This window comes from Aegilops tauschii, chromosome 6 (assembly GCF_002575655.3).
Source record: "Aegilops tauschii subsp. strangulata cultivar AL8/78 chromosome 6, Aet v6.0, whole genome shotgun sequence".
NCBI classification, from domain to species: domain Eukaryota; kingdom Viridiplantae; phylum Streptophyta; class Magnoliopsida; order Poales; family Poaceae; genus Aegilops; species Aegilops tauschii.
The window spans coordinates 495,154,512-495,176,245 of record NC_053040.3 but is presented as its reverse complement, the minus strand read 5'-3'; positions in this window follow the sequence as shown (position 1 = coordinate 495,176,245).

Sequence of the window (21,734 nt, the reverse complement as noted above, 5' to 3'; positions counted from 1 at the left end):
CTAGTAATAAAGTGACATAAATGACCATTAAGTCTATGGAGTAAATGCCCGACCATTGCTATGCGGAGTGACTTTAGATCTTCTGTCTGTCGAGTGGTTTCTGTTACGGTCAAGTGACATTGAATTTTCCGAGTGGAATGCTTCTGGTCGAGTGGATGATGCTATCCTTTGAATGCTTCTGACTTTAGAGTGATGTCCTAGGGGAGGGTGTCTAGGTCAGGCCTATGACCCTACCCTAGGTACATAGCTTCATCAGTAGCCATATCCTTCATGGGAAAGATATCTTCAAAGAAAGTCGCATTATTCGACTCCATGATCGTGCCGACATGCATGTTAGGTACCTCAGGTTTTACAACCAAGAAACTATAACCAATGCTATGAAAAGCATATCTCAGGAAAACACAATCCACAGTTTTTGGTCCTAGCTTGCGCTTCTTTGGAATTGGCAAATTAACTTTCTCCAAACAACCCCAGGTTCATAGATAATAGAGTTTTAACCTTTTCTTCTCCCATTCCTCGAATGGATTTATCTCTTTGTTCTTTGTGGGAACTCAGTTTAGGACATGACATGCAATCAATATCGCCTCCCCCCCCCCCCACCATATGCCTTGGAGAGACCCGATGTGTCTAACATGGTGTTAACCAAATCAGTTAGAGTAAGGTTCTTTCTTTCGGCTACCCCATTTGACTGATGTGGATAGGGAGGCGTCCTCTCATGGATTATACCATGTTCCACACAAAGGAATCAAATTCATTTGAGAAATACTCTCCACCACGATCGGACCTAAGCCTCTTGATCTTTCGATCAAGTTGGTTTTCTGCTTCGGCTTTATAGATCTTGAAATAGTTCAACGCCTCATCCTTAGATTTCAGAAGATACACATGGCAGTATCTAGTGGAGTCATCAATTAACGTCATAAAGTACTTCTTTCCACTTTTTGTCAACACACCATTCATTTCACAAAGATCTGAATGTATGAGCTCTAGTGGTGCAAGTTTTCTTGTTTCCGCAGTCGCATGAGACTTACAAGGTTGCTTAGCTTTCACACACACTCGACACTTAGATCCCTTGACAGTGGTGAAACTAGGGATTAAGTTCAATTTGGCTAGTCGCGACATGCAAACAAAATTAACATGACAGAGACGCAAATGCCACACATTTGATTCACTATTGTTGCAAACATGATTCACAACTTTATTGCAAACATCTGACAAGGATAAACGAAACAGTCCTCCTGACTCATAGCCTTTACCAACAAACGTTCCATACTTGGATATTACAAATTTATTCGACTCAAAGACAAGCTTGTAGCCATCTCTACACAGAAGAGATCCGCTAACAAGATTTTTATTGACGGAGGGGACATATTGCACGTTCTTCTGCTGCACGATCTTTCCTGAAGTAAACTTCAGATCGACCGTGCCAACACCACGAACAGAAGCACTTGAACCGTTGAGCATCAGCACGGTGGAAGTCCCTGCGGTCTGATAAGACGAAAACATGAAAATATCACCGCATACATGCACATTAGCACCCGTGTCAATCAACCAATCAGGAGAATGACATACTGAAAGAATAGTGGGAAATATATCATACCCAGCATCCTTCATGTCAGTGTCTCCAATGACAACATTAGCGGTCTTGCCGCCTTTCTCAAGATGACGCTTGTCATAACGATTAGGGCAACTAGGAGCCCAATGATCAGGATCTCCACACACATGACAAACACCTTTCTTCTTGTCATTCTTCTTCTCGAAGTTCGTGTGCTGTACAACCTTGTTCTTCCCATCAAAATTTGCTTTACCATCGAACTTGCCCTTGTTCTTAAACTTGTGGGGCTGGAAGTTTTTCTTCTGTACCAGATTGGCACTAGATCCTCCCTCAATACCTCGGGCATGTGTGTCCTTTGCTCTTGCCTTTTCTTCCACATCAAGAGTACCAATGAGATCCGAAACAAAAAACTTCTGCCTCTTATGCTTCAGTAAGGTAGCAAAGTTCCTCCACGAAGGAGGAAGCTTGGTGATGATACCTCCAGCAACAAACTTGTCCGGTAGAGTACAATTGAAGTGCTCAAGTTCTCTAGCAAATGACTGTATCTCATGAGCTTGCTCAACCATGGAGCGCTCTTCAGTCATCCTGTAATCATAGAATTGCTCCATGACGTACAGCTCAGTGCCGGCATCCGAGACCCCAAACTTGGCCTCACATGCGCCCCACATATCTTTTCCATTATTAATTGACGCATAAGCATCAACTATGTTCTCACCAAGAACACTTAAGAGAGCAGCCTTAAACAGGATATCCATTTTCTGAAAAGCTTGTTCCTCTTGAGGATCAAGAACTCCTTTAGGTTTGCCTAGAGTGGCGTCATAGCAACTCATGGTCTGAAACCATAAGACTGCTCTCACGCGCCACCTTTTATAGTGGATACCATCACACATAGGAGGCCTCATGGATGCAGCAAAACCACTCGGGGTAAATTGCATATAATAAGGTTTTTGGATTGTTGGAAATATGAGCAATTTACCGAATGGTTTTTTTAACAGAAATACTAGATAAAGCATGACTAATATAGCAGAAATAAAACAAGTCATGCGATCTGACAGAGAGAAGGTAAATAGCATCTGCATATATGAACTGTAACCAAACATATCTAGGGCAAACACTAGAACAAGGAACTGTGGCAGGACCTTTAATAGAAATAGCAAGAACACGTATGGGACAGCAGCAGCAACAGGAGCACTGGACTTGGGGTCGACATCCTCACCAGCCATGTCGTCGAAGAGGTTGTCGGCGTCAGGGAAGAAGTCGTCGGAGAAGTGGTCATCGGTGTCCGTGATAAACCGGTCAGTAGTCGCGCTTAAAGATATATCGATCATACCCAAGCAATACCCCGAGACCCGTGGTTGGTGTAGAGAAAAATGACAATACGACACAGGTTAATTGATAACCCAATCAGGCATGACATGGCGAACGTGTCGGCTCCCTGGGCATGGACTTGACGGTACGCCGCTATAAAGAGCCCGAAGCAGGTGACAGACTTGTCCAGCAGGATGAAATTTGCCAAGACCATCTCGCTAGCTTCACTGGAACTCAAATTGAAGCACCTGCAGCACAAGAGAAGGATCCATCTCTTCTAAGCGCTCTCAGGCACAGAACTGACAAAAAAGAAAAGCTCCTGGTTTTATTTCTTTTTAGTCAAAAATCGTCAGGATGTTTCCGTCTAATCCCCGCCAATTAGCACCGGCTGCGAGCGACCCCTTGCTTGCACCCGCTGCGCGCCGTAGCAAGCGTCCCGCCAGCAGCTATGGGCTATGAACCCTTGAGTTCGCCTCCGGCCGCGCCTGTGACGACGGCCTTGGCACTCGCCGCGCCTGTGACGACGCCCTTGGCACCCGCTGCGCGCCGTGGCCCAGTAAGTTCATGTCACTCACACCCGCAGCGCCGGGTACGACTTGCTTTTCGTTCGTCCTCGCTGCTGCTGCACGCCACAGTGAGCCCAGCTCGGCTCCACCGCCGCCGCTTGGTGAGTAGGAACCTGTCAAATAGCGAAAACTGGTGGGATTTCATGCTTACAACTGTGCGAAGCGGAGCCCCATGCTGACGAGGTTCACCGTGGAGTACAAGATGGTATTGGTAGCAGCTGCCACCCGTCCGGCAACCCAATGCACGCGCCATTGAGGGAGAGAGAAAGAGAGGAACTAAGAGGCGGATGGAGGTGTTTTTTTTTAGGGTTCGGATTGAGGTGGTTTGAGAGACGGGGCTTTACTACGTATTTTACTATTTATTTATAGACCCAAAAAACGCTGCTGAGGCAGCAATTCATTGGGGAACGATAGTGAGACAAGTCCGCACTCGCCCTGTCGCGGCGTTTCATTCGTGACATGCATATTTAGGCGCAACAATGAGAACTTGGTCCCCGATCTTGTTTGGTGAACTTGGCCCGCGACATTGAGAAAAGTCTTCTTTCCGCCCGCGACAGTGATATTTACGCCCCGAAAAAAGAGAAGACAATCACGCGTAAATATCCCTTTCGGGACGGAAAGAAGACTTTTTTTTGTTCAGCACGTCGTGTTGGTTAGCTTTGCGTGGGCCCGCTCCGAAGTATGAGCCGTCATTAAAGGGAAACAGAGGCCCGTACGTCGCAGCGTGTACGTTCCGCGTTTGTCTGGCCGGGAACCCGTGAGAAGATTTGCCATCGTCGCCTTTCCTTTTGTGTTTTGATTGTAGTCAGTCAACCGAAACTAGAACCTTCCACTCCAAAAGTACGTCCAGCCAACGCCAGCACAACTTTCATAGGGGAGGCCAATGAAATGATGCACAATTATTACTATTATTTTTGCGAGGGAAAATGATGCACAATTTAGCTAGAATTACCTAAGATTAGAACTCTACTTCGTGTTGTTAGAAAGTGAATGATGTAATCTAGACGTGTTTTAGTTTTAGATACATCCATTTTTCGGCAATTAAAGAAATGTAATATTAGTTCACGAGCATATATAAAACTTTAATTTTCAGGCTCACTCCCACACAAAAAGCACGCAGTTACTCTAGGTATTGGTTGTCATGCTTGGTTGGGAATCCCTTATGATCCCAATGCAGTACCTTTGAACATTGTCTGTGAATAATTAATAAAGCCCGTTTTGCCTAAAAAACAGTTGTTGGAAGCTTCCATTTGGTTTCGGTGTCAATTTTCGAGTTTTCTGGTCATTTTTTTGTTTTCTTTCTTTTATTTCCTTGATTTTCATTCCGTTTTTTATTTTCTGTTCTTCTTTCTTCTTTCTATTGCTTTCCACAAATACATGATTTTTTTTGAAAAAATCATGATTTTTCAGGATTCATGAACATTTTTCAAACTCATGAATTTTTTAATTTCACAGAAAAATCTGAAAATTGGAAACATCTTATGAAATTCATAAAGATTTTTCATATCATGAAAAAACTGAAATTCATGATGTTTTTAAAATTTTGAACGTTTTTAAATCGGCAAACTATTTTTGAAATTTGTGAGCATCTTTTGAATGCATGAACTTTTTTGAATTTGTGATCTTTCTAAATTCATGAACAAATTATGAGATCATGAACTTTCATGAACATTTTTTGAATTCCTAAACAATTTTGTGATATGTGAACATTTCTAAAAAGTCAAAAGGACAAAAAAAGCAGAGATATAGACATGGAATAGGTCTAGTCACGATTTAGAGGATTACTTGGTACCTTGCTTTTCTTGCCTAGGACACTAGAAGGATGCGTGGACGAAGGTGCACCAGACGAAGCGGGTCGCCTCTTTCTGCAGATCTCCGCAAGATGACCCTTGAATTCATTAATTTTTTTGAGTTAAGGGACTTTCTTCAAACTAGTTTTTTTTTTGGATTTCTGAATTTTTTTCAAATCATGAGCAATTTTGAAATTTTCAAATTCATGGAAGAAAAAAGGTAAAAAGTTTTTACGAAAAAACCATGAATGAGGGTGAGCGACCACAATGACAGCTAGTGAACGAAATGTCCTATTGGGTCAGGCCCGTTGTACTAGGGTTTGAGAGCGAGGCTAATCGAGCGAGTGGTGGCCGTAGAATGTACGGAACATATCTGGTGCACCGGGGTAATTGGTGCTAACGGTGCACCGGACCCCGTTGTACATTCAAAATTGTTCGGAAAAATCAAGAAAAAAATTAGTGCCGCATTTACACAATATCAATGTATGTTGTCAGAAAAATAAAAAAAATGATTCAAAACATTGCTCGAGATACAAAAATGACAAATTTGACATCAATGTGCAATGGGCCAAAAATAAAGTCCAACTTGTGTTATGTGTACTATTCAGTGCCAAATCCGGAAAAAATGTTCCAAATTTTCATTGGAATTTTTATGAAAACATACATTGATGTTGTCTCAATGCACTAAATTTTTCTGAAATTTTTCCAACATTGTTGAATGTGCAATGGGAGACCGGTGCACCAATAGCACAAATTGCTCCGGTGCACTAGATATATTCAAGTAGAATGTATGCGATCATCCCTGTTTTTGATTATTTTTTCTCTGCTAATTTTAGCAGGTTTCTATTTTCTATTTTTGTTTTTACTTATTATTTTTTATTATCCATTTTTAATACATGATATTTTATAAAAATTAAGAATTTTCAACTCACCATTTTATGAAATAAATCATGAGCACATTTCATATTCATAATATTTTTAGGTTGTTTTGAATATATTGATATCAAATGTAATTTTTAAATCACTGAATATTATAATAATAAATAATAAATTGAAATTAAGAATATGTATTGAAAATTAACATAAAAAATGTGAATATTTTTTGTACCTATGAATATTTTAAAAAGTTAAAGTTCATAATTATTTTTTAAATCAAGGATGTAACTCTTTAAATCTATAAAAATCTACTAAATAACCGGAGTTGTTTTTTCCTGAGCCATGTGCTGCTGGTTTCAGGAGCGAGCGCACAAGAAAACGAAGTGTTGATATAGAGGCTAGAAACAATAGCGGAAAGAGGCTAGTCCATAGGGCCCGACCAATAATGGCACTATTCAGTACTGGCTACACGTTTGTTAGTTTTTTTTTTTTACTTTTTTGAATAATAGAAAATAAGTTATATATTTCAAAAATTAATTTACCTAAACGTTCATTGCGTATTTAATTTTTTAATGCAGTGTAAATATTTTTTATTTTTTTAAATGTTCTTGCTATTACAAATACATGCTCGTGACATTTATAAAATATCACATGTTTCAAAAAAATGTTTCTGGCATTGTTGAGAATGTTTATAGAACTTAAAAAATGTTCACATAGTTCTGAAAAGTGTGTCGTACCATTCCAAAAAAATGTTGACGCGTTTTAAAATATTTTTAGGAGACTTAAAAAAAGCTTATACAAAGTAAAAAGAATGTTTGCGTAGTTTATGAACACTATTTTATACCATTCCATAAAAAGTTCAACCGTATGCGAAGAATGTTTAAATTTTCTTTGGGAAAGTCACTACACCATGACCAAAGAATAGGGGTCAGAACATCTGCCGGGAAAAGTAGCCATTGGAGGCAGTCTAACTGCCGGGAAAGTTTTTTGCCGGCAATTACAAACCGCCCTTGAAAGTCCCGTCGTGGAAAGTAATTCCCGGCAGTTAGTGTGAACCCCGGCAGATGCTCTGCCCTTCATATTCAAACCATTGCCGGCAGTTAGAGTTATTACCGGCATACTTCTCTTCCCCGGCAGGCTGACAATTCAGGGCAGTTAGAAGATTTCCCGGCAGCTGTTCTGCCTGGATTTGAGTCCGCTGCAGCCACACAAGTCTCCCATACATGTATTTCAACAGCTATTATCTAAAGTCCATTTTGTGCCATGTATATATAAAACACACATGCATACAGTAATAAAGATTGCATCACACTTAAGAGATAACATGTGCATATACTTATGAGCAATCCATCATCCATAGATTCACAAGTCTCCATATATAGGTTCACAAGTTCAGGACAGCCAAAAGCACAACCATCCATCAGGTCTACATGCATACAGTTGTAGGTTCATAAGTCAATGTATTACATCATAGACAAAAGTGCAAAATAGGTTTTAGGTAGAAACATATCCCAGCAGAAGATCCTTTTAGCTCACCAAACACACCTCTTGAAACTTGTGGATGCAAAGGCATTATGCTGGTGACCTGTAAAGAAAAAGGTAATGGCCAAATAGATCAGCTCGGAAGAACACATCTTCCAAACATAGAAGTTCCATGGGTTGAAAAAGAAAATCAACTCATCCAAACGAAAAGACACATGTGTGTTACCCTGTACTTTGCATTGCACAAGGCATAGAAAGAATGTGTGGATGTACTCATATGAACAAATTGTGCACTATGTATGGATCATCAGGAAAATCAATGTAACCTATCACTATAAATATATACCAATTGTCATCGTTTGGTGTAGTATAATTTCTCTTGATTGCTGTGAAGTAAACAAAACATTCAAAAACTGCAGGGAGGGATTAATTACTAGCAATCCAGTGGCAATGCAGGTTGTGCATCGCTTTATTTTCTTGTACATGTTTGTTATGTGTAGTGTGCATGTCTGTACCCAAGAATAAAACAGGGGCCCAGTGCAAAATCAGAACTTAGGCCCTCGATGTCATTCAAAATTAGAAAGCAAACTTTATAATATGTATCACGTTGGCAGTGCAATTGTTTGAATAACTACATTCTATCAAAAAGTGATTTTCACCGTAACTCAAAAGTAATACATTCTAGTGCTAAAAGAAATTGCAGAAAAGGAAACTATATTACAGAAAAAAACGGCGACTAAATAAACAGATGGGTTTTAGGGTAAATAACCAGATAGTTGGTTGAGGCCTTGAGGGTGAACCCCAAGCTAGTAAGTGGTCAAGTTTATTGAGCAGCCATTAGGATAGTCATTAGTAATACTAGTCAGGAGTCAAGATTACTATTACGTGCAAAATTGGGGCCCTAATAATTTGGGATAGTCATCAATAGTTATGAGAATGTATACCAAGTGAACAGCCCACTGATTAAGTTTGCACTGGGTTTCAGGAAAAGAGTTTGCAGGCACATAAATGTCTGTGGAAAGTTTAAGTAGTAGCTACAGAATTATTTAAGAAACAGAGTTTCTGGTTGTGATTCAGAATAGAAGGACTTAAGCATATGTTTGAAAGTAGGCACATTTTTTATCTACTAGGAAAACCAAAAAAAGTACTAGTTGCTAAGGAGGAAATAAGAAACTTGTAGGTTCCTACTTTCAAGCACATGCTTCATTCAAAAATAATAATAAGTCATCAGTATGTGAAAGGAGAAACATATCTTTTCTTTAGTATAATATTCCAAAATTCTAAGAAGATACAATACCTTCTAGCTGTGGGGACTGCTATGGGCTGTCATGGTTGCTTCTGCATAACTTTACTAACACCCCAATCTGCAAACATAGGATTATCAATAGGAAGCAATTTGAGAAACCTACAATTGCTGAAATAGACATGATTAGAAAGAAGTTTAAAATATCTACAAGGTCATGCAGTAGATCGCCCGAGAGCATTGGCCATGGTTACATCTGAGAATGCCGTGGTTAGACCTTCTGAGACTAGTTGTGAGGACCGGTTGCAGAGTCAGAATATTACTAAACGCAAGTGGAAGCGGATGGTTTACCCGGTGTCCGCAGTGCGTAGGAGTGCTAGGATCCGTACGGCTAAAAAATTCCATGATGAATTATGAAAGGAATCTTTTGGAATAGCAGAGGTCTAAAGGACTTGGCTAAAAGAAGGTTTCTTGCTGAGGCGTCTGTCGAGCATAGATTAGATTTTATCGCTTTATCGGAAACTGGTAGAGATAATTTTGCGCCACAATTTCTAAATACTTTGTCGGGACGTATTGATTTTGACTGGCACTGTGTGCCACCGAGAGGGAGATTGGGTGGGATCTCACTCGGAGTTCGATGCGAGTCGCTTGAGGTTCGAAGTGTGGTAATGGGAGATTTTGCAGTCAAGTTTCGGGTGCGGTCGAAGACCAATGGGTTTAATTGGGCTCTGGTGGCGGTATATGGTGCCGCACAGCCCAAACTCAAACCCGAGTTCTTCGCTGATCTGGTTAGGATTTGCGGCTCTGAGCAGCTTCCTATCCTGGTGGGGGTGATTTCAATATCATTAGAAGGCGTGAGGAGAAGAACAATGATAACTTTGACGGCAGGTGGTCGTTCATGTTTAATACTATCATTGAAAGCTTGGATTTGAGAGATACTGAGCTCTCAGGAAGAAAAATCACTTGGGCTAACGCGATGCCAAATCCGACATTTGAAAAGTTGGATCGAGTGTTGGCTAGCGTTGAATGGGAACAGAAGTTTCCCTTTGTAACAGTTCAGGCTCTTTCCCGTGGAATTTCTGACCACACGCCGTTATTTTTAGACTCTGTTGAGGCCACCCACTTGGGAAACAAAAACTCGTTCTCTTTCGAGCTTGTGTGGTTTGAACGAGAAGGTTTCTTTGATCTCGTAGCCAGAGAGTGGGCTAAGGATACAGGAGGTAAGACTGCGCTTGAGCGCTGGCAGAATAAGATCAGGCATTTGAGAAGTTTCCTGCGTGGGTGGGCTAAGCATCTTAGCGGGATTTATAAGGTCGAAAAGGAACGGCTCCTTACCCTTATTCAGTCCTTAGATGTAAAAGCAGAAACCACGGTTCTACCAGCCTTGGAGCTTCATGCCAAGCTTGACGCGGAGATGAGGCTGAAAGAGCTTCTTCGAGAAGAGGAATTGAGGTGGGCGTTGCGAGCCAAGGTCCGACGAGTAGTCCAGGGGGACGCGAACACTCAATTCTTTCACATGATCGCTAATGGTAAACACAGAAAGAAGAGGATCTTTCAGCTTGAACAAGATGAAGGAACGATTTTAGGATAGGAAAACCTAAAATTATACATTACCGAGTATTACAAGCAGCTGTTTGGACCCCTAGAGGATAACTGTGTGTCCCTGGATGAGTCCAGGATTGAGGATGTTCCTCAACTAACAGCAGTGGAGAATGATATTTTGGCGGCTCCTTTTACTGAGAAAGAAGTGTTTGAGGCCATATCGCAAATGAAAAATAATAAGGCTCCCGGCCCGGATGGATTTCTGGCTGAATTTTATAAGAAGTGCTGGCATATTATTAAAGGGGATCTGTTGCCTTTGTTCAATGATCTATTCTCTGGACAGCTTCAGCTTTTTCAACTGAATTTTGGAACGATAACCCTTCTTCCTAAAAACCAGAGGCTGTGAGAATTGAGCAATTCAGGCCCATCTGTCTTCTTAATGTTAGTTTCAAAAAATTTACCAAGGTCAGGACTGATAGGCTCACACAGATCGCGCATGTTGTGGTGCAGCCTACCCAAACTGCTTTCATGCCGGACAGGAACATCCTTGAAGGGGTTGTGGTCCTTCATGAAATGCTCCATTGGATTCACACAAAAAGCTAGATGGAGTTGTTTTCAAGGTGGATTTCGAGAAAGCGTACGATAAAGTCAAATGGCCTTTCCTTCAACAGGCCTTACGCATGAAAGGTTTTGATGAAGCTTGGCGACGCCAGGTAGAATCTTTCATGCAAAAAGGGAGTGTTGGAATTAAAGTGAATGATGACATAGGTCATTATTTCCAGACACACAAGGGCCTGAGACAAGGTGATCCAATGTCTCCTATTCTGTTCAACATTGTGGTTGACATGTTGGCAATTCTGATAGGAAGGGAAAAGGAGGCCGGTCAGGTGGGTGGCTTGGTGCCTCATCTAGTTGATGGTGGTGTATCCATCCTGCAGTACGCTGATGATACAATCATCTTTATGGAGCACGACCTGGCTAAAGCGAGAAATATGAAGCTGGTGTTATGCTTATTTGAACAATTGACCGGATTGAAGAACAATTTTCATAAAAGTGAGTTGTTCTGCTTTGGTAGAGCCAATGAGGAACAAGAGGCTTATAGGCAATTGTTTGGATGCGAATTGGGGGCATTACCTTTCACGTACTTAGGTATACCCATTCACCATCGTAAGCTGACAAACCGAGAATGGAAGAGCATCGAGGATCGGTTTGAGAAGAAACTGAGCTGCTGGAAGGGCAAACTCATGTCATATGGAGGCCGACTGATTCTTATTAATTCGGTGCTCACGAGTATGCCTATGTTTCTCTTATCTTTCTTCGAAGTCCCAGTTGGTGTTAGGAAAAGGTTGGACTTCTATCGATCCGGTTCTTCTGGCAGAGTGATGAACTAAAGAGAAAATACCGACTCGCCAAATGGGATATCATCTGTCGACCAAAGGACCAGGGGGACCTTGGTATTGAGAATCTTGAAACCAAAAACAGATGTCTTCTCAGTAAGTGGATGTATAAACTTTCAGTTGAAACTGAGGCCACGTGGGCGCAGATTCTACGTAGTAAGTATTTGCAGTCCAAGACGTTGTCCCAGGCGGCAGTGAGACCGACAGACTCGCCGTTCTGGAAGGGGCTTATGAGAGTCAAAGCTGCCTTCTCTAATAGAACAAAGTTTATAGTCGGTAATGGTAACACTACTCGCTTCTGGGAGGATACTTGGCTTTGTGAGACGCCATGGGCGCTTCAGTATCCGTCCCTGTATCGTATTGTTCAACGACGTGATGCTCTTGTTGCCACGGTTTTGCTGTCCATTCCCCTTAATATTCAGTTTAGGAGGGCGCTTGTGGGCGACCGGTGGGAAGCATGGCTTCATTTGGTGAGTAGACTGATGGAGGTTCAGCTATCTCATCAGCCCGATCAGTTGTGTTGAAAGCTTACTAGGGCTGGAGAGTTCACAGTTAAGTCGATGTATATCGATGTCATCAACTCTAGTGTTATCCCTAGTTCCAAAGAGGTTTGGAAAGTCAAAGTTCCTTTGAAAATTAAAGTGTTTATGTGGTTTGTACGTAAACAAGTCATTTTAACAAAGGATAATTTGGTTAAGCGCAACTGGACAGGATCTACTAGGTGTAGTTTTTGTGATCGGGACGAAACCATCAAGCACCTCTTCTTTGACTGCCCGTTGGCAAGGGTCTTGTGGCACACGGTGCATATTGCCTTTAACATTACTCCTCCGAACTCGGTCAGTACGTTATTTGGAACGTGGCTTGTTGGGATAGAGTCCGAAACAGCTAGACACATTCGTGTAGGAGTATGTGCTTTGTTGTGGGCAATTTGGAATTGCAGAAATGATTTGGCTTTTAACAGAACAACGAATATTCATTTTTTGCAAGTTTTATTCCGAGCTACTGCGCTGATCCGTATGTGGTCGTTACTCACTCCGACGAAGGCCAGGGAGCGTTTGGTTACTGGATCTGTCCAGTGGGAGATGGTAGCGCGGGATATCTTCAACCGGTTTGGATGGCGGTCATGTAATAGGATAGGCAATTAGTTTACCTATCTTTGTTATGCCAGCAGTTGTGGCTTTTGGACCTTTTGTTTTTGGCGTTGTGGCTCTTTGTGAGCTTGCCGTCTTTTTGTTTTCAGACTATACGACCTCGTTGAACACCTTTATTTATCTATAAATGTGGCCGTATGCATCGTTCTGATGCAGAGGCCGGGGAGTCCCCTTTTCGAAAAAAGGTCAATTTTATATTTATATTATACTATTTATTTTTTTGAAACAAACAAATTATGCAACGAGATTACATGATGTAGCAAGGAGAACTTACAAGGCAATGCCAAATGTATTTTACATTGCAAATGGTGGACTAATACGTCCACTGGTGTAATACAAATGGGATCACAGAATAAAGTTTTTCATTACCGTGTACTTGATATGGAATTTTTGTTGGTATATTAGCTGTTTGCACAAACTTTTGTTCAGCTTCAGAAAAAAATAATAACTAACTACCATATCAAATTTGAGCAATTAAGTTTGACCCGAAGCATCAATAGGTAATCCTGTGCTTAATCTTTTTTATCACGGAACAACACCATTGTAATTCTTGATTTTATTTTTCCAGGAAAAATCATCAAAATTGTTCATCGACACAGGAATTTGCTGTTGTAGTTTTTCTGTTTCTTTCGGTCACCCACAATGGTTAGGGACAAGTGAGGTACTTTCAAACTGAATGTTGCTTGGTGTGGTGCTTTATATATAATAAAGTGGGCCGAGAGCCCTTTTCATTCAAGTCAGGTACTTGAAGTGCTTGGGCCTTAATTAAGAATCGATGTACTATGTGTAAATATCTAAGAACACTATAATTCTACATCCCGTGGGAATTTATTTTATAGTAACCGTCATAAATGCTTTTTACTACTTTATTTAGATGTATAATTGTTTCCTTCGATGTACTTGGCAATAGCTGAGTCTCCGTGTCATCTCTACCTAGGAAAAGGGAAGTACTACATGTCAAAGCCTCAAATCTAATGTTGATTTCTTTTGCTTCTAGTATTATAGATTTCTTTTAATTTGTTAATTCGACATTGCAGTTATGCAATACAATCTTCTATATATAGTATCCGTTGTTAATTGAATTTAATAATGATCCTTGATGTATATCTTAATGTCAATAATACAATGTCGAACGTTGATGTTGGACCTTTTGACTTATTGTAAATTTGGTAATAGTTCTCTTCTGTAAGTTAGGCACTTTTGGAAATACATTTATCGTTGATTCTTCATCCGTACGGGCTCTATCTGTTAAAACAAGAGAAAAGTTTTGAAAATCTTGATGGCTAAATCTTTTACCACGTAATATAATTGGTTGTTGGTGCTCGACCTTCATGACTCACATCTAACGTTTACCACGTAATATAATCTTGATGGCTGGCATTTCATTTATGGTTGTGTTCGAATACAAGTACAACTTTAGCAACCTAACTCGCATCTAACTTTTTTCATACCACTAATCTAGTTTATCATATAAATATCGGTTTTACTAAATCACATCTAGAGGTGCCTTAAGTATTGGACATATATATCCTATGTCATTTCCTTTACGCAGTTCATGTGGGTATTTTTTTATATTGCCTTTTTATATTCGATTGAGTCACTTAGATGTGCAATAACTATGACACATCTAGATGTGCCATAGACATACCCAATAAATACACCATTGATAAGATTTATCACACCGCGTCTATTATATTTCTCTATACATGTGTGATTAGACATGGACAAGCTTATTAGATCAGTATAAACATTCGAGCTATTAGGAAATACAACATAAGTAATCCTCGATTAACATTGTGGTAGAGTGTCATGCTGCCATTTTCCTCACCTGCATTAATTCATTTTCATATTAGTTTGACCCACTTTTCCATAATTTCATTCTTAATTTTCCACAGACGATTACGGATAACCACATCACAACACTTAAAGAACACAATATACTTCAAAAAATGTGTTGCATGCAATTTATCACCTTATTATGGATTATCACCATATTATGGAGGATTGATGGAATCTTATTCATATTTGCTACATATGATGATGACTAATACATGATATTAACAATTTTGAGGACACTTTTTTTCCGTACATATTTTCCAGTCAACCAAAAATGCAAGTAGAGAAAGATGTTATTATGAACATTTATGAAGTATAATTCTATATATACTTCTAGCCTGTGCACGTGCAGATGCACAGTTTGATGACTAGTGTATATAATTAGAGTGAAGTAAGGATCGTTCTTGCCTATTGCTAAAATCCGAACGTATGATAGTTATAAAGTCCTATTTTATATATATGTTTTTTATACATCAAGGAGATTCGGCGCACATGGACGTTCCGTGTGATTTGGAGGTCTGAGCACGTTTCGGCTGGCTGAATATTTGGTCGGTGGGAACCAACCATACACGCCCGCTATGCTGCGCTGCACCAAACCTGTTGAACCAACTACGGAAGACGCAATGACAAGCAAAAAACTCACTAGAAGCACAAAAAAAAAGACCAAATAATACAGTAGACCAAATTGCAAGCAAAGAAGTCACTGCAAGCAAAAAGGAATACAAAAAACAAGACCAAATAATACAGTAGACTATTATCGCACTACATTTTTTCTTGCGGGAAGTAGATATTTATCTTAAAGACTCGACCTTACAAGAAAGACCCAGAACACAGCAAAAAATGCAAATAAGTCCCTCTGGATCCCGACGACGCCGGCGTCCAAGACGAGCTTGTGGCTCGCCACTGCCGCTGCTTCTCGAGCCAGCCTCTTCCACATACGGAAAGTCACCGATGCTAAGGATCAGAAGAACCAGCGCCCTAGAAAATCCGAAGCCATCGCGAAGTTCCTCGTGTGTGCCCCTGAAAAAAGATGGCTAGTAGCCGCCGCCGTCATCGGGGACACCACCAACGCCACCCCAAGAGACAGCAGACGAGCAAACACTCCATATAAACCATCTCACTAGCCCCGCACTGCCACTGGAAGAGGTCTCGGGGACGGCCTGGAGCGGAAGGCCTCAGGGCGACGGTTGACAGTAGGCCGCGGCACTACGGCCCGAAGGTGACGCAGAGGCGGCGCGCGGATTGGTGCAATCACACGGGAACGACCTCTGGGCGGCAGAGACCACATGCCGCGGCGCTACGGCCCGAAGGGGCGACGCAGTGGCGCTGCGGATCGGTGTTGCTACAAGAAGAACCACTGGGCGACGGCGCTGTGGCCCGATGGGCGTCGCAGCGGCACCCCGTTGCTCGATCGGTGTAGGGGCGCGCTGTACTCGGGACGGTCTTCACGGGGCCTGCAGAGGCGCGCGCAACCGAGGAGCCAAGTCAGTCGCCCGGGGTAGATGAGGCGGACAGCTGTGGCGGGCGGGTGATCAATCCGATTGCGCGCGAGGTCGGGGACGCCGCTAAGTGTAGGCGGGGTGTTAGCAGAGTGCCGGTTGTAGCAGGGCGGCGACAGCTGGCGTAGATCGACGGGCGAGCCGACGCGCGAACGGCGGCTACGATGGGTCACCGCCCACCCAACGTAGATCGAGGGGCGAGCCGACGCGCGAACGGCGGCTACGATGGGTCACCGCCCACCCAACGTAGATCGACGGGCGAGCCGGCGCGCGAGCGGCGGCGCGGGGCTGCCGCATCACCTGAAGCTGCCGGGTAGGGGCGACGGGCGGGCAGACGCGCGGACGACGGGCGTGAGGGGCCGCCTGTCGTGTGAGGCCGCCGAGTCGGTGAAGAAGCCGGCGGGTCGCGCCGGTGTTGGAGTAAAGGCGTACGGGGTCGACGATGGCGGTGTGAAGCAAACCGATCTTACATCGAAAAACCAAAAAGTAAACGCCGATCAAGACGAACGGCGACAGAGAAAAACCCGAAGCAAGGGCTCGAAAAAAAAACTTTCTAGGGCAGTCGGTCAACATGACCGGCGGGCAAACCCTATGTACGGGTGGCATGGCCCCCGGCAGCGATCATGGAGATCGACCGCCCCGGAGGCGGCGCGATGCGGAAGCGGCGGGCAGCGGCTAGGGTTTGGATCGGTTAGACTGATATCATGTTAGAAGAGATAGAAAGGAATTGGTGAAATCATTGTATATTGCTTGAGCCTCGCTAAGTGCCCTGATATTGTATATGGTCATTTTGAAGTACAAGGCAAGGTAAAATAAATTGTACGCTGAAACAAAAAATATCAGGGCACTTAACGAGAATAGCAGTAGTATATTTAATACTCCCTCCGTCCGAAAATACTTGTCATCAAAATGGTTAAAAAGAGACATATCTAGAACGAAAATACGTCTAAATACATCTTCTTTTATTCATTTTGATGACAAATATTTCCGGACAGAAGGAGTATATCACAGAATGATTTGTACACCATATTCAGTTTAACTACAACGTGGAATCTACTACTCCCTTCGTCTTATAATATAAGAACGTTTTAAAAACATTTTTATATTATAAGACCATATTCAGTTTAACTACAACATGGAATCTACTACTCCCTTCGTCTTATAATATAAAAACATTTTAAAAACATTTTTATATTATAAGACGGAGGGAGTGAGTAGTTCTTAGTACAGTAACAATATTTGTGAAACGGGAATCCTCGTCATCTCTGGCCGCCTCCGTCTGCAGCTCGGGCGGTCTTCCCACTCCCTTCTTCCACCTGCGAAACAGAGTATTCTCTTGTTTTATTAGAGCGAAAGTAAAAAACATAGTATCTGTTGATTCATCGAACAGAACAAAATTCAGATTCAGATAGATAGCCAAAAGCCCAGCAGTACGTACCTTGGCACCTTCTGGCACCCTCTGCCGCTCCACATCACCGCCGTCCATGGCAGCTTGGTCGGCCTGCTTCTCGCCCCATGCAAAAACCCCATGGGTGTATGCCTTGTACGTGATCCACCCGATCTGACCGACTCCGATTAGCACGGCCAGGCAGGTACCCACCTATGGGTGAATGGAAATGATGAGACCGGCCAAAACGAACGAGGGAAAGAAGCAAACCATGCATTGCATGATGCATAGCACCATTATTACCAGATGGAGAACGTGCTCTGCATCCCAGGGGCTGTGCTTCTTTGCAAGATAATTGGCAAAAAGGCAATAGTTAACAAGTGTCTCGACTGATACCATGATCAGATCGCGGAGCAGGTTGTCATTGCCTCCTTGCTCACTCATCTGTGCAGTGTAACGAGAATCAGGACGTATTCCATATGCTCCGCTTTGAGCTCATTTTATAAACAGGGAGGAGCAGAAAAGGAAACCCTAGCAAGTACCTTGTTTCGTGCTAACAGAAGGGCGTCGAGGCAGACGAAGAAAACTAGTATGGCATCGACTGCGGTTTGGTGCCAAGCATAATCCCCCTCTGGGATCTTCATGGCGAGCATCCAGGCTCCAGCCGCCATAAGGATCGCCATGCCCGAAATCTATACAGAAAATTGATGCAAAGGTAAACAAGACTTGTGGTAAATAAATATGCGAGGGAGGTGTATAAAGGTTTTTACTGTACCCACCCAGGCTCTGGCGTGCGACATGTGCTTCGTGTAGAGATGAATGACGATGATACATAAGTGAATGGACAGCCCGAGCAAACACGAGAAGGAAAGCAGCCCAGCTCCCTCGGCATGGACCTGTCGATACGCAATGATAAACAGCTTGACGCAGGCGACCGATCTGTCCATGAGCAAGAAGTTCTTGAAGACGGCCTCGCTAGCTGCGCTTGATTTGAAATCGATGCACCTGCAAAGAAGAGAAGGATCCACCTAAGAGCCCTGGTGTACAAAAAGAAGGGAAAGCTCGTGGACGTGGGGTTGCATGCACGCTTATGCTTACAGCTGGGTGAAGCGGAGGACGACGGTGACGAGATAGGCGACGATGGTGGAGGCAGCAGCGAGGAATGCAGCCATTGTTGCGGTGCAGACACCGGGAGGTTTTTGCTGCGAGCAGATGTGTGTGAGAGAATCGTACTTGCCACTTAAGCACGTATATATAGGGAGGAGGCTGGGTATAAGGAAGCAGTCACAACCTTTACCGGGAAAAACAACATGTTAGACTACGCACGCAAAAAAACAACATGTTAGACTACGCACGCAAAAAAACAACATGTTTGACCTAAAAAATGTAAGTTTGAAGCATACATGTCAGTTTGACCTAAAAAATGTCAGTTTGAAGCATCCCGAATTACAGGGCCCAGCGTTCCTCCAATATCCCGACGAATGCCCAACATGTATTTGTGAATTTGTGACTCACCAAGCTCCTGGTTTAACGGCCACCAACACATACTGAAAAATCAAGGACCACGATGGCGCCTAATCGTCTCACCAGCCGTACGGACGCGGTGCGTACGCGCTGCGGCATGCACCTTTTTTTTTCTTTCCTTTCTTTTGTGGGTGTACTGATTTGGTAATTGAACAAGAATACAGTTATGAATAAACTAATTAAAATAATTAAGGAGTAATCCCTGCTTATGTTACGTCTAGTAAAAGAATTACTTTAGCACTAAACATTAGTAATACCGTCCAAATCCCTCGATCAGTGTTTTCTACAAACAATTACTTAATATGCAGACGCTTTTTTCGAAAAGACAGGGGACCAAGCATGTGTTTTATGCAAACCTAACCATAGATGTGGTAGTTTTAAGACCCATTACAGCCACCGCCTCTTCCTCCTCCTCCAAAACACAGCTAGGGTTTCTGCCTCTCGCCAGCGCCGACGCAGGTCCGCCTCGTCTCCGGTGGCCCTAGGGCCATGGAGGCGCGGTGGATCCTGCCAAGGGCCGGCAGGAGGGCTTTGTTTTTAGTCGTTCCTTTCAGTTTTGTTAGGGTTTGTGTCCTGCTCAGGAAGGCGAAGCGGCGGCGGCTCCCTGAAGATGGAATAAATGTCTCCCCGTCTAGCCCCCGTTCCAGCGGTGCGTCTAGCATCGTTGGTGGGCGTGTGGAGGTGTGTTTCCGGTGGATCTATCTTTGATGGATTTGCTCGGATCTCGTTGGTGTTCACATCACAATCGACGGACCGGTCTGTCCATAGGTACGCACATCACAATCGACGGACCGGTCTGTCCGTAGGTACGCACATCACAATCGACGGACCTTCGTGTGGGCGGCCGGGTCTGTAGCTAGGCCGGTGCTAGGCGTCATCCGGCTGATGCGAGCGAATTTTAAACCGCCCCCACAGCCATCCGATTCGGATGCTTCTAGCCGCAGGATCAAGCGACACTACGCAGCTCTCGTGTCAGCACCACGCAGCAGCTCCCATGGCCGCACCCATGGCTTCAGCTGACGCTGCATTCCAACCTCGCCGGAGCTTTCAACGACGGCCACGACGCTTCACTGCTATTTCAACGGCGCTTCATTGCATCCTCACCGGAGCTCCGACGACCGCCGCAGCGCTTCATTGTAACCTCGCCGGAGCTCCGACGACCGCCGCGACGCTTCACTGCAGCTTCCACGGTGCTTCATTGCAACCTCACCGGAGCTCCGACGACTGCTGCAGCGCTTCACTACAGCTTCCACGACGCTTCATTGAAACCTCGTCGGAGCTCCAACGACAGCCGCGGCACTTCACTGAAGCTCCGCTGGCGCTTCATTGCAGCCCCGCCGCACCCGATGGGAGCCGGCGACGCTTCACTGCAGCACAACGTGACGGCGGCGAGGTGCTGCGACGAATCACGCAGTGGCGACGAAGATGTTGCGGTGCAACACGCGGTGGCGACAGAGATGTTGCGACGCAGCACGCAGTGGCGACGGAGCTCTGGCAGCCTGATGTTGCGCCGCTCCTCTCCAGCTTCCCGATTGCAGCATGTGCGACGAGTGGCGACCCGTCTCCGACGCCGTCGTCGTCTGCAGCTCCGGTGGCCACTACCATGCAGCCCCGCGGGATTTGGTGCCGGCGCCCACACCATGCCCACCAGCGCTCCCCTCGCAGCTACGGCTCCCCGTCGAGTGGCAGCCATCGCAGCGCAGCGGCGCCCCCCTGTAGCAGCAGCAGCAGCTCGCCGACCGGGGGTGGGAGAGGTCAGGAACAGAGGCAGTGGCGCTCAGGAAGAGAAGAGAGCAAGGCTGCAGGGGATGGGGATGAGAGGGGATCGGTTGTGGTGATTGAGAGGAAGTGGACGACTTGGTCTGTGAAAGGATAAGGTTGCGGGCGATGCGGTGCGTCGTTTCCACCAGACACGTGTCAATCTATCGAGGCGACTTAGAAAAACGAGAAATCAGCCGGCTTAAACAGAACGTTTTCCCTGTAGCTACGCACATCACAATCGACGGGCCTTCGTGTGGTTTGTATGGAGCAGGACGCTTGCGGAGCCGGTGCAGGACCTTCGATTGTGATCCTTCGAACGCTTTTCTCTCTTCATTCAAATAAAAAATGAAAACCGGAACATATGACTTGGTCAGGCATACTTTGACGATACATGTGACGTGGTGTGTAGGTGATGCATGCACGGTACCATGCATGCATGGTAGATAATTTGCTCTTGGAGTTTCCCCTGTTGTTTGCTGATGAAGGCAACGTGGATCGATGTGACACAAAATTGTCATATTGTGAGTGATATAGCCACGGATGGAATGGGGCAGCAAAAGTCGTACCATTATCATCTGACTGTCATAAAATTGAACCAATACATACGAATTTTGTAAGACTATTAGTAGGTAGGATATCCATATACAGCTATGACCGAATTTAGTTTAGCTACAACACATAATCTATACAACAACAATCTTGCGAGACGGGGACATCGGTCCTCTCCATCTGTGCGCTCACACGCCGGAGACGGCGACCCCACCGCTAGCTCGCCACCGGCTCTTCCTCACCGCCCGCTTCCATTGGCAGCTCACACACC